A 13,879-nucleotide genomic window follows, 5' to 3' on the forward strand; every position below is an offset into this window, starting at 1 on the left:
CATTCCATCCTATCACCATCGCCACAATTAGTCAATGCGTCATAAGAACGACCAAAATCCTGACAAAAAGCCACACAGTGCTATTTCCCATTCGTCTGCTGCCAGGTTTCTTCTCAGACTACAAGGATATTATATGGAAAGGAGGTTTGAGGGTTACTTTTCGCAGGGCAGCCAATTATCATGATGTTCTGATGCGTTACAGAACCATAAACGCTGATGGCACAGCACTCCTCAACACCCTACCTGAAGCAGCAAAGTGTATAATCAAGTCCATGGAGCTGAGGATACCAGTAGTATAATACGAAACTAATTATGCCCTCAAATACAAAGCAGATATTCTAAAAATCCACAAGTTCCTATTGAATTTTACACTTACCAGTGTGTTCAGCACCAGCCTCTGGTATACATCATGAATTTGGCGCCACTAATCAATTTAGTAGTATACAGTATGATATGCCAGATTTTGTAATTGTGCTGTTCCAGGCCAGTAGGAAAAACACACAGGAAAACGATTCCAGCACATTCGATAATTGCAAGATCAAAAATATTTATCTTCAAAATGGACGCAATGAAATTTTCCCCGTGAAAATTATAATTTGAATATAGCACAAGATGACTATCTTAAATTATATGAAGCATACACTGCTTACAAAAGAGTGACTGAGGGAAACATAGATGTATACTATACTCCCAGTGAACTCAAAGCACACAGACCTATGTTTGTCATCAACACATCGAAAAGAAAACAAATTGTAGTTAATGATAGAACAAATATCAAAATTGTATATGAATTCCATGAGCCTCTGCTCGACAAAAATTTATGTAGTGTTATTCATATTGCAGAGAAACTTTTGTTTATGATGTGAAGAATGAGAGAGTCACAGAACAATTTCAGTTGTCCAGAAATCTATTAATTCACTTGGCCACAACACTAATGTCTACAAACATGCCAGCTTACGCAAACTATTTTTATCAAGCAACATTTCTGAAACTAGTTTATCGTAGATATTTCTACAAACATGCCAAGCAGCAATAAACGCCAGCCAGATAGGGTGACCAGACGTCCTCTTTTATCCGGACATGTCCTCCTTTTTAGGTGTCTGTCCAACGTCCAGGCGTAATAACTCCGAATTTTGCACTTTAACACGAAAAACGTCGCGAAATACGCAATATAAACTAGGGATAACGATTCTTTTGTTTAAAAAGTACTACCTGAAGTACTATTTGATCTGTTGTTTCTAGTCTAGTTGGTGAAAGTTCGATTAAATCGAAATTGTCACGCTTCATTATTGCAGTTTGGCGCACATATAACTGACAGTAGGCTATTTAACCTCTTCCTGAAATAGAATTTGCTCGGGGCGGAATCTTCCCAGAAGGGAAATTGATTAGGAACGGGAAAATTTTCAGGGAGAAGCACCTTTTGTGTTTCGGGGGAGGAGGAGAGTGTGCGTACACAAAACGCCTAATTTGAGGTCGCAGAGGGATTTTCCTGGCATTCTTGGATAAAGTTATATGTTATATTTTCAAAGATTTGGGTGATATCATTCAATAAACATTTTCAAATTTACTAGCTGATGATACGAAATAGTTTTCCAAATGGAAGAAATTTGGTAATTCCTAACAAAGGTAGCCTTAAATTATTTTTTTTGTCATTAAAACTAAAATTTGCCTCAATTTTCAAGAACTAAAGCAATGTGAAAATCTTAATCATAGAAGGAACAGTAAATATGCATGTAAAAATAACCGATTTTAAATTAATAACACCGAATTTCAGTAAAAAAAATAACATCGAAATTCAGTTGAAAATAAAACGAAAACTTCACGTCCCTAATTATGAGTAATGGGAAATGAGTTGCCATTTTTTGCGGTGTCCTCTTTTTTATGACTTTGTTCTCTATTTTTCACCATGCCCTGTCCTCTTTTTTACATGTATGTGTCTGGTCATCCTAGTCCTCTCACAACTGTTCTTCGTGACGTACGAGTGAAATTGGTTTTCACCGCACTTGCTACGAAAACGCTGAACTCAAATTGACTCAGACTCGCACCGCAATGTTCCTGAACGCCCACGACAATGAAAGGTCGTTGTGTATATTCAGCTGAATTTAACACCCATAGCTTTTCCAAGACACAACAACTCAGGGGCGTCAACACGGTGTCATCGAAGAAAAGAAAAAAGAAAAAACACAGACAGAAGGAAATAGAAAGGATTTGTTTATGTTTGTGTCGAGACGTCCTGTTTCCCGTGTTTCTTCAAGAATCGAAGCGATATCTCCGGTTATAGGCGACGGAAATTCATTTTTTATTTTTCGTTTTGAATTCTTGGTTAATTGAATCTGTTTTTGTTTCTGTATTAGACAAAGTATGGCTTGTATAACATTTTTTTAAAGTATGAACATGGTTATGTTTTCATTTTAAATGTACAAAATATACAAATATTGAAAAACTGAAAGTAAATACGTTACCTTCTTTAGTAATTTCTCCAACTCTGTTTTTCTGAAGGTGAGGGTAGGAGTGACTAACTAAATGTACTTACCTTTCACTCAAAATAAAGCTCTCGAATACGGTAGGAAACATTGTCTTAAAATTCACGTTGCCTTATTTAAAATAAGACGAAATGTTTTTTCTTTGTTGTTGTTGTTTATTCAAAATCCCATTAACCTACTTACTACCTTTCCCTCGCTAATACGAGGTGCGTCCAGAAAGTAAGTTCTGGTACGATCCGTACGCTGCGCTAGAGGTCGGGACATCACGTGCGTATGAGGGCATGAAGAGGTATGTGGCTGTAATCTGGTGCAGTCTCAGCGCTAAACCCTTTCGTGCCGGTAGACGAAATATTCGTCACGCATGGAAATCCTCTAAGGACGGGGCTCATTTGAAGCAAAATGTAACATGTTGTTGTTTCGTTCTGTAAGGTAAACATGTCGGTATGTACCTATTTTCGGAAGCAACGGACAGAGGAATTTCAAAATTTTGTTGTTTTGATTTTTTTTTTTCAAAATTTGGCTAGCTCCCATCCGCCACTGCTTGCCCCAAGTTATATAAAGGCGAATACGTAGTATCAAAACGATAATACAAATAGTAAATTAAAAATACAAAGAAAAAACTCAAAATCAAGGAGAATTTTCATCACAACTGGCCGCAGAGACGTCATCAGAAATGCGCCCATAGATCAGGGCAAACCGCCACTAGTCGCCGATTGCTCCAAGTTATGTAAAGGCGAATACGTAGTATCAAAACGATAATACAAATAGTAATTTTTTTAAAAAAGAAAAACTCAAAATCAAGGAGAATTTTCATCACAATTGGCCGGAGAGACGTCGTCAGAAATGCGTCCATAGATCAGGGCAAACCGCCACTAGTCGCCGATTCCCCCAAGTTATATAAAGGCGAATACGACAGCACAACAATCAGTCTGGCGACGCGAGAATGACGTCAGAGTCTACTCGGCGATGACGGCAGATGTGAGGTGAAAGCTTGGAGATTAAACCATTTTTTTTTTTTTTACCAGGACATTTGTTTGTCAAAATATTCGTCGTCCGTCCTTAAGTTACTTCTGACATCTATAGGCCCCGCCCCGAAAGGGTTAAGGCAATTGTTTTAGGACAGTGATCTCATACAGTCTCCTGCCGACTATGAAATACGAGTCCTAATCAAATTTTGCACGCTCAGAAACGGACGCAGAGATACTGACAATTGTTTGAGATGTACGGACCGGACGTCATGAGCGACAGTACGGTCAGACAATTCTTCTAACGCCGATCCACGACTCCATACATCTGAACGCACGTGGGCTCTCTTGCATCACTTCAAGTGAAAGATCTTCGACACCCCCTCCCCAACCGAACAGCCCCGACCATGCGTCCTTTCATCTCTTTCTTCACATGAAGCGGCTTGTGGCAGCACAACGTTTTGCCAGCGACGCTGCGTTACAGAAGGTTCCAGTATTTGGCGGCAGACACATATAACACGAGCATACACAATTTAGCGCCTCGCTACAGCAAATACATGAACGGTGGTGAATATGTCGACAGGTAGATTATGAGTCACTGCAACTAATGGAATAAATAGCCCCGGCTAGTTGGCTGCACTTTTTGACTTGCTTTGACTCTCTTTGCACCGAAGCTTCTAGTTGGTTGCACGGTGCAACACCGAGTCGTCTAGTACTAGTTCGTTGCTTTGGAGTCAAGTAGTGTATTTGGTGTCTGCACTACGTTCTTGGTCGGTGTATGTTTGGTGTATGGTCACATGGTGAGTACTAATTAAACAAATGACCATTTAAAGCAACAGACAGGCATTTGTTGAATCTTCTAAACTTGAACACCGCTTTCCGTCTAGTTGGTTAAACGTCATATCCTTGCACCACACTTACACCACCCTGACACTGGATACACCTGCACTGCACCGAGTGTCAAAAAGTGCAGAAAAATAGACGGGTCTAATGTCAATTTGCTACCGATGTTCTTGTTTCATTTTATAGCTAACCGTAACTTACTTTCTGGATGCGCCTCGTAATTATTGGCAATACAAAGTTATTGCGAGTTTTCCTGATGTAATGTGACCACTACAAAACGTTCATAAGTTGAACACGGAAGAGTAAATGTTCGGCGGAAACCGGATCCAACGTGACCGTACTTTATGCAAGTCCTTCCAATAATGTGCAATCTAACAAATTTTGGCTGCATCTCCTTTAGTACAGGAAGTTGACATTCAGGAAAAAAGCAACGCCCTAATGTTGATACAAATAAATACACTTCTCATCAGAGAAACATTGTTTACAGCGAACCATTTCACACGTTAATTTATTTGAATCTAAATTATCTTAATTGTATTAACTAAAAGTATGAAGTCACAAATGCCGTTTAGAGTCCTTGAAAACAAATGTCCTTCTTGCTTCATATGTAATTAATGACTTTCATTGGGAATTAAGTTCTTTGAAATTTTTCTATCACTTCCTCTTCCTTAGTCACACGCTTGAGAAGTTCAAAGAAAGTGCAGAACTGGTAATTTCTTGCCAAGGTCAGGTGCTCGGATTTTTATTTAAGATTGGAGATAAATTCCTGGGAGATATGTTCCTTCGGAGAAACTGTGACTTCCCAGACATCATGTATAATCTGGGCTTGAATCCCTGCTAGGACTTTTTCATTTATAAGTTGCTGTTGAAAAGAAATTAAAAAGAAAAATGGCACCCAAGGAAATAGAAATAAGAAATCAGGCTAGACTTAGGTGGTTAAATAACTCTGATGATACAAATCTAAGCAATTATAATAGAATAAAGCGAGAAGTTAACCGCACGTTTAGAAGTAAAAAAAGAGATTACTTGAAAAGCAAAATTAACGAAATTGAAACAAACAGCAAAAATAAAAATATCAGAGATTTATATAAAGGTGTAAATGAGTTTAGAAAGGGGTGGCAACCTAAAGTAAACTTGATAAAAGATAAAGACGGTGATTTTCTAGCTGACCCAAGCGATATTCTAAATAGATGGAAGAACTACTTTAATGACCTTTTAAATGTCCATGTAGGAGATAAATCAGAAGTGAATGAAGTACACACAGCAGAACCTTTAGTTCCAGAACCTAACTTGACTGAAGTTAAAGATGCTATTAAAAGGCTAAAGAATAACAAAGCACCTGGCATTGATTTAATACCAGCTGAGTTAATTAAATATGGTGGAAATTCATTAAAATGTCAAATTCATAAATTAATTTGTTTAATATGGAATAAAGAAGAAATCCCTCAACAGTGGAAAGCATCCATAATTGTTCCTGTGTTTAAAAAAGGTGATAAAATGAACTGCAATAATTACCGTGGAATTTCTCTACTCTCAACAACATATAAAATATTATCTAACATTATTTTAACAAGACTAACCCCATATGCTAATGAAATTATAGGTGATTATCAATGTGGATTTAAACGCAACAGATCAACTACAGATCAAATTTTTCACATCAGACAGACACTTGAAAAAAAGTGGGAATATAATCAAAATGTCCATCAGCTATTCATTGATTTCAAAAAAGCATATGATTCGGTCAAAAGAGATAAATTATATAATATATTAGTAGAGTTTGGAATACCTAAGAAGCTTGTTAGTATGATAAAAATATGCACCAGTGAAACAGAAAGTAAAATTCGTGTGGGTATTAATATGTCTGACAAATTTACAATTCATGATGGGTTAAAACAAGGAGATGCATTATCTCCATTGCTCTTTAATTTTGCCTTAGAATATGCTGTTAGGAAGGTAAACGAAACTAAAGAAGGACTAAAATTAAATGGTGTGACTCAGTTGTTAGCATATGCAGATGATGTAGACTTACTGGGGGATGATGTGAATACAATTAAGAATAATGCTAAAATATTTTTCAAAACTGCTAAAGAGATAGGTTTGGAAGTTAACAAAGAGAAAACTAAATATATGCTTACAGGCCGAAACCAAGTGTTAGGTAATAATCAAAATCTAATTATTGATAACAAATCGTTTGAAACAGTTTCCAAATTCAAATACTTAGGAGTAATATTAACAAATGAAAATTATATTAAAGAGGAAATAAAAAGTAGGCTTAATTCAGGAAATGCATGCTACTTCTCTCTTCATAAACTTTTGTCTTCTCGTTTAATATCTAAGAAACTAAAAGTTAAAATATACAAAACCGTAATTTTGCCTGTAGTATTATATGGGTGTGAAATTTGGTCCCTTACATTGAAAGAGGAACATAAATTGAGAGTATTTGAAAATAGGATCCTTAGGAAAATCTTTGGACCTAAAAGGGATGAGGAGACAGGTGAGTGGAGAAGGTTACATAATTTAGAACTACATAATTTGTATTCATGTCCAGACATTATTAGAATAATTAAATCAAGAAGACTTAGGTGGGCAGGCCATGTGGCACGAATGGGAGAGGAAAGAGGAGTTTACAGGATTCTTGTTGGGAAACCTGATGGTAAGAGACCAGTAGGAAGGCCAAGACGAAGATGGAGGGACAACGTCGAGATGGACCTAAGGGAAATCGGTAGGGATGGAAAAGAGTATATAGATCTTGCTCAAGATAGGGAAAGATGGAAGGCCTGTGTTGCTGCAGCAATGAACCTTCGGGTTTAAGAAGGCTAGAGAGTTAGTTAGTTAGTTAGTTGGCACCCAAGGATTTGTCCAGAATTTTCCTTCTGCGGAAGGCATAAAAGTAAATTTACTTCCAAATGACCGTAACCCGGCCTTTTGTGAAGAATGGAGAAGTGGGTGTGTGGACAAATCATTGGTCTATCTACTTGTAAATAGTTCCTTTCTTTGCTGCCTCTGCGATGCTTCAAAGGCTTCCTTGGAAGTCTTATTGCAGCGTATCAAGCAACGCCTTCAATAGTGCATTGGTCTCATCAAGACGATAAAACCAATCCATAAGACATGGTCCAGTATTGGTTGCATGGCAATTTTGGAAATGTTAATTATGTATGGGCCAACTTGAAACTCTAGCCGCTGAGCTAGTGAGGCTGGATTGAAAAAACAGTAACCATTAATACAGTGAGGCTTGATTGTTTTAATCCAGTATTTCAGTGATGCTCGATCTAAGAACCGTGAGCAGTGATTCAGTGGGACATATTTAAATACAGTGACCAGAAATTCAGTGGACAGATTTGAAAACCATAGCTAAAAGACAACAGTGTGGTGTTACAAGATACTATTAGACTGTTAGGTGTTCTGAACTTCAGTTGTGCTGTAAATCTGGTACATGCTCAGCAGGGTAGTGTTAAGCTTCAAAGGCTTATCACCTTCAGAACCGGTGGCTAGACGGCATAAAGATATGGAAAAATTTGATTAAACTCACCTTCATCCTCTTGAAAGAGATCGCGAAAAAACAAGAAAAAGAATAAGTCACTGAAAAATAAAAAAAAAGAGTTCAAAATGGCTCATTTGAAAGAACTCTGTTACAGGTAAAAGCACAAGATCTGGACGAGGGAACAAGTTCAAAGCAGTACTATAAGACTGACTTCCCCCATCTTATCCGTAAGTACCCCTTCTTCCTGGTCACTCTCATTGTGACTTCGGCTGCATGCTCCAGCAGATCCTCTGCAAGATAGCAGATCGTTTGTTATTTTTATAGTTAATAAAAGAAATAAAGTTCATCTAGTTAGTATTTGAACAGAATAATCAAATGAAAACTGTGTTATATCGAAAAATTGATGCCACAGTAGAGGCACCAGGTTATGTTCTTTCTCTTTAATATTCTTCTATTTAATTCAAAGAACAACTGGTTCCACAGGTTTGAAAATTCCAAAAATTAAGTTCTATGTGACAGGTCAAACAAAATTTACTTTATGACTAAAATTTCCCTCTAACTTCTACAGCTTTTTCTTGAAGGTATCTAGAATTTAATAAAATATAATAACGGTACATTTCAGTACACATGGTATTGAATGATTGATTGAGTTGTTTTAGGTCCACTTTATGCACAGAGACTAATCAGGACTGGACCTACAGTTTAAAGTGGGATCCAAACCACTATGTGCTTCCACCAGGAATCGAATCCGGGACCCCTTGATTACAAGGCGATGACGCTATCAGGTACACAACACACGGTATGAAACGTAAGAAAAATAAAGAAAAGCAGTTGTTTATATGCACTTATCTGATAGATTGAGTAGAAAAGTTTCGTCAAGGATATAATAACAGCAATAATAATATAGTAATTAGTAATAATAATAATAATAATGTTGGCATAAATTGGTTCATTATCATGAAATTTTAATTATTATTATTTCTATTATTCAAATTTCTAGCAATGCCCATGGGAACAATTATGAGTGAATCCCCCACCCCGAAATTTTTTCCTGGTTACGGCCATGCATACATTTGTACACAAGGTGGGCCAATAGTTAAGAACCACCTATTTCAAAGACGGACGAGCTGATGCAAACAAATGTAATGTTGCAAAACATGATATGTATGAGTGAGGTATAAAACTATCCAGGCGATCCTACTAAGATGGGCACCGTCTTGAAGTCAATTCCAGCTGGAATTTTCTATTAATTCCAATTTCAATTGGATTGAATTGGTTTCAATTAGAATGAATCGAATTCTATCGGATATCTAATATATCTATCGGAATGTATTGGTTTCAATCGGAATCTCAACTGAAACCAATTGGAAAATCAAGAAAATTTCCAATTGTAAGTTGGTATATATTGTAGAATCAATATGTTAAAGCATAGGTAGTTAAATTCACACCACATTTCCTGTGATTTAAAAGTTCATTGGAAAAACAGCACACTTGTACTGAATTTCTTCTGAATTCTAAAGCATACTACTGAAGTCAGATTTATCTTAATAAATACCTAAGAGGAACTCTTTCTTAAGAACCAACTCAACCTTAAAGCAGCTAGTAGTTGTAATAACTGTTCATATTAGTTCCTGTTTTTTTTTGTTTTTTTTAATATTGAATGTCCATGCTTATTCTTATGTGTAATGTAATGCAATTGGAAAAATTAGCAATATTTTGATCAACTAAGTCAATCTCGACAGTGTTTTGTTTATCACTTTTTCAAGTGTTGTGGGTCAGATTCTTGGTTTAACCTCATTTTTTGCTGTTTCGCATGTATAAAGGAAGAACAACATGTCAATTTATGACTGAAGCAGCATGTTTTTCGATATTCCATTAGTGTGTTAAACACAATGAAGCTACAGAGTTAAAATCGTGTTCATATATTTGGAAAATTCTTGTATGTAAAAATTTTCTAAGTTACAAATTCCACATGTTTTACCAGAGATTGATTTTAGTTGTTTTAAATGATTTCTCCATTGTATTTACAATTATATAGATAAGAATTTTTCATAAGCAATATATTGAAAATAAAATACTTTCCAATAGAAACCAAATCATTACAATTGACCAATCGGTTCCGAAAGGGACCAATTGGTTCCAATGCACCAATCGGTTCCAATAGCCCAATCGGTTCCGATAGTATGTCTAAAAAGTCATATTGGCTAATGAAACCAATTGGAAAAATTTCCAATTATTTTCTTAAATAAAAAGGTGGGCATGCATCAAATTTAAATGGGCTAGAATTTAACAAGACACATGATTGTGAGGTCAGTTTTATCATAACTCGAATCATTCTCACGTAATTGGTCATTTTGTGTTGTGTTCCAATAGTTTAGAACCGCCCCTTTAAAAGACACTGATACAAACCAATCCAATGTGGCAAAACTTGATGTGGGTAGGGGGTAAAACCATACAGGCCATGCTACCAAGATGAACACCATCTTGGAATAAACTTCATTTTTTTAAATGGAAAGGTGTCATGTCACACTGCATATAAAGCATTTACCAAGGTTTCGATTGATTTTGTTTATTTTACTTCACATTCAGCTACTTTTAATGAGTGATGATATGATGGAAGTGATGACGAAGGGACACACAAAGAACCATCATGCCCAGACTGGGATTCGAACCGGGGACAACCTCTGCCAAGGAACCACATTTCTGATCCATAAGCAACATTTCATCTCACAAATGCCATACATTTTATATTTAGTGTTGTTTTTCTTTAAGAAGGATTTATTGTACTGCCAAGGATAAATATTCTGCACAATTTAGGCATTTTGTATAAGTTACTTATTATGTGGCAGTGTATTCTCCCATCAAGAAGATTTAAGGTAGGCAGGCCATATGGAACGAATGGGAAAGGAAAGAAGCATTTACAGGATTCTTGTTGCAAAACCTAATGGACCTGTAGGAAGGTCAAGACGAAGGTGGAGGGATAACATTGAGATGGACCTAAAGGAAATCGGTAAGGATGCAAAATTGACTGATTCAATTCGAACTTTTCGGTGTGTCAGCACTTAGGCTATTTTTACCCCATCACAGTATACGGTGTCCGGCCCCTTATCATAACTAAAATATAACTATAACGTCGTTGGCCTAAAATATTCTTACTTGGGTTAAAAGCTGAGGCTGTAAAGAGGCACTCAGTTCACATGAGGGCAAAACACAGGACTACGAGGATTATACTAGACATAGGTCAATATGCCAGGCCCTCGTTAGGTAAGGATGAAAAAGATTGGATTGATCTTACCCAGGATATGGATAGATGAAAGGCTTGTGTTGCTGCAGGATTAAATCTTCAGGTTTAAGAAGGCTAGAGAGTTAGTAGCTATTCTCCCAATTTACCTGCTATCCTACTAATAAACAAACTTTATTCATGAAATTGCTGGAAAATTTGAAGTTGTTTGGACTTCTGCTTTTGTTTTACTTGTATGCTGGCATTGCTGCCGTTCTATTTGAAATTAGTGTAAAATATATATGTGCAATAAATACAAATTATTGTGATAAACGAGGTCCAATTTTCAGAATATACCACTGTTATTATGGAAATTAAAACCAATCTACGTTATATATGTATGTTGTTTTGGCGATGTGATCATTTGCAGTGGTCTTCTTGAAGCTAGTAATGTTACAATAAAATTTAATTTTTCAGTAATACATTCAACATAATTGTAAGCCATTTTATTGAAATTCCTTGCAGGTATTTGATTAACATTTGGATGTTCAAGGCTTTGCTTCATCAAGTTGTAAAGAAATAGCACAGTTCTTAGTAAAGACACTAGTATATTTTGAATTATTTAACAATGCAGGAAATGTCAAAAGCAATTGTTAAAAAAAAAATTAATGGAATTCAGGAATTTTAAAGCGATTACTGAGCAACTAAAGTTGAGGTATTGTCCATAATGAGTAAGAAGAATGAATAGTATTGTTGTTGATTCATTGATGACTAGAGCCCGGAAGTTCAGGCATTTATTTTCGTTAAAATAGGCAGGCAAAAAGGCATTTATAATGTGGAAAATAGGCACTAAAATGAAAAAAAGGCAAAATAAACCGAAAAAAGGCACATTTGGAAGTCGCTTTGCAAGGAAAGTTTACTTTCTCTTGGTAGACAAGGCTTAACATTAAGAGGCCATAATGTTGAGGCAAGAAAATAAAAAATGGGGAGCAACTATCCCTTAAATCGTCGCCACTGTAAGGCTGTCATTTTAATCAGAACGTGAAATCGGAACATTTTTTACCACTCGACTCCTCTGTTTCCATGCATTAACATTGTGTGCCGGAACCATCTCAGTATGTGTGTTTGTCCATTTCTTCTCATCAGGCATAAAAACATCTATGGTGTCTTTGAGTGTTTTTACGAAGCTGTTACACATGCACGGGATGTACAATCCACTCGACAACGCGAGATTCAAACTGTGTTCTGCGAACTGGACGCAGACAACTCTTGAATATTTCTCTCTGATTCGAGCCTGAACACCAGTAACGTGTCTTGTCCTCCCATATATGCAGCTCTTATAAAAGCCGAAACCCACCAAATTGTTCACATTCAGACCTTAGCACTCACAAGAGTTCAAAAATGCCTGTCAGAGCTTCCGCTGTCTTGTCATATATCGGCACGAAACAAAGGAAGTCTTCTTGAATACAGGTGGATCACGAAACAATTAATGCTCAGTGAAAACCCTTCTGTTCCCAACACATCTAATGTTTCTTCTCCCAGTATGATCAAATGCTTACTCATTTATCTCCAGTGACCTGCCCAAGGGAGGGTTGGTGAGGTCATAACCCCATTTGACCCAGTATTCCTTTTTTTTTTTTTTTGAAAAAAAAAAAAAGAGGAACGTCAAAGACAGGAAAAAAATGGCAAAATCAGGACTAACCACCAAAACTAGTATGCTTAACCCCTCTACCTTCCGAAAATCCAGGGCATGCCTCTCTTTATCTCGGGCACATTTTTTAAAATCAACTCACAGAAGTTTTTATCATTCCGTATTGGAGATTGAAGTAAGATGCATTCTTCCTGCAGGTTTGGATATGATCCTTTAGGGTGCTGTCATCTGCCTGCTTTCACACCTAACCTTAACAAGGCCCTAATTTTCCATCCTTGTGACTTGGATTTTCAAGATTTAGGAAGGTTTCAGACCGAAGAGACACGCGATATATGTCGATTGGAATGGGCCAATCAACAGCAACGTTTCACACCGTAGCGACACAAAAGGCCGCACAAACCTAATCTTCAGGCGACACTGTGTGAAATCTCCCTTATTAGGCCACTGTCATTGTCACCTCGAAGTAGAAGCTCTTGTTGACCACAGAAAAAATTCCCCTCAACCGGTGGGAATGCTCCTCAGTTTTCTCCTATATTTTCTGTGCTTGTTCACTATACAGGCAACACCTTACGATTTGATATACACAGGACATGTACTATGTAGACATTTTAACGAATAATCGGTTGAAGTCAAGGATTGCTAGTTGGCTCAGTTTGTAGAGCCCTGATTTGGGTCCTGGTAGAGCCTGCAACTTCAGCCAAAAATGTCTACAAATGTAACATCTTCTTGCTTTCTCTTCTCGACATTCATAAAATTTTCGGCTGTCTCTTTATGGTAGTTAAGTGCGTGAATGTGTTTCGAACCCAGTAGGCTTAAACAAAAGTATTTTTTATAGCATGAAATTCTCGGACTGCTTATATGAAATTTAGTTCTGGCAAAACTAAATCATCACTCAAAACTTTGATTTTCAGTTGACCTATGCAGCTTATTTCTGTTTTAATAAACCACTCCAATTCCGGTACTGCTGAAATATTCACTTGAGAGAGAGAGAGAGAGAGGGAGAGAGAGAGAGGGAGGGAGGGAGAGAGAGACAGAGAGAGAGGCAGGCTTTGATCTCTTCGTCCCTTGAACCGAACTAGCACTACACTGAGGCCCCGGAAGTTCTGTAGTCGTCAATGTCTTCATTTTCGAATCACTATATCTTATAAAGCAGAGGACGCTGACTGATCTGATTACCAATCGACTGTATGAATTGCCACACTTACCTCTGAAATCTCATTAACTGATTCTTTG

Source organism: Lepisma saccharinum, chromosome 9, assembly GCF_977018435.1.
Source record: "Lepisma saccharinum chromosome 9, izLepSacc3.1, whole genome shotgun sequence".
Lineage (NCBI taxonomy): Eukaryota > Metazoa > Arthropoda > Insecta > Zygentoma > Lepismatidae > Lepisma > Lepisma saccharinum.